Below are 1,247 nucleotides of genomic sequence, written 5' to 3' on the forward strand. Positions count from 1 at the left end.
TAGACCAGGCTGGCCTCAAACTCAGAAATCCACCTGCCTCTGCCTCCCAAGTGCTAGAATTAAAGGCGTGCGCCATCACTTCCTGGTTCTTAAAATTATATTTTTATATGAATTTTCCTGTATGTATTTGTATGAAGGTGTCAGATCTGGAACTGGAGTTACAGTTGCCAACTGCCACGTGGGTGCTGGGAATTGAACCCTGGATCCTCTATAAGACCAGCCAGATCCAGGGAAGATATCCCTTTGTGCTCTTAACCACTGAGCCATCTCTCTAGCCCCAAGGTTTATAGTTTTTATGTGTATGAGTATATTTTCTGCCAGTATGCAAGTGTGCTGAGTGCATTCCTGGTACCTTCAGTTGCCAGAAGAGGGCGCCATATCCCCTGATCTGGAGTCTAGGACAAGAAGCCACCATGGGAGTGCCAGGAACCAAACCTGAGTCTTCTGCAAGAACAGCAAGTGCTCTTAACAACTCTTTTTATTGCATCAAAAATACTTATTTGTGTGTATGTGGGTGCCTGAGTGTGGGTTTGTGCATTTGAATGCAGGTATTTTTGAGAGGCGTCAGACAGCCTGGAGCTAGAGGGATTATGAGCTTCTGACACAGATGCTGGGGCTGAGCTCAGGTCTTCTGGAAGAGCAGCGCATGTGCTCTTAAGTACAGAGTCATCTTTCTCTTTCTCTCTCTCTCTCACACACACCCACACACACACACACCCACACACACACACACACGAGAGAGAGAGAGAGAGAGAGAGAACAAGACAATTTATAGGAGTTGGTCCTCCCTTGTACCATGTGGGCTCCTAGGGATTGAAATCAGGTCAGCAGGTCACCTTCACTGGCTGAGCTATATCACAGGCCGTTTTTCCATTTAATTTCCTTAAATATTCAATTTAAGTTTTTGGAGCTAAATAACTGCCCAAATTAATGAAACTATTACATGAAAAAAACAAAACAAAACTTTTCACAGTGGTAGGAAAGAGGGAAGCAATGCTTCTAAGAACAAAATAATGAAAGTTCAGCCATGTAGTAGTAACAGTCAACCATCTATTTCATGGATTTATCTGTTTGTTTATTTATTTGCCTTATGGGAATTTTATTGCAATACTCCAATGGCTCACTACTTTTTGGCATCTTGTTCTCCAGCTTCCTTTGCCCTTTGTATTTGGGTGGCAAGGAGCCAGGCACTAGCCCAGACCCTAAGACTGGCAAAAGTCTCCCACTCCTTATCTTTTTTTTTTTTT

General features: G+C 43.3%; 1 pseudogene; it reads right to left on the minus strand.

Annotated features, from left to right (window-relative positions):
* Positions 1-1,123: 1,123 nt before the first annotated feature.
* LOC110304511 overlaps positions 1,124-1,247 on the minus strand; it is a 2,147-nt pseudogene continuing 2,023 nt past the window's right edge.

Source organism: Mus caroli, chromosome 11, assembly GCF_900094665.2.
Source record: "Mus caroli chromosome 11, CAROLI_EIJ_v1.1, whole genome shotgun sequence".
In the NCBI taxonomy this organism is placed as follows: Eukaryota; Metazoa; Chordata; class Mammalia; order Rodentia; family Muridae; genus Mus; species Mus caroli.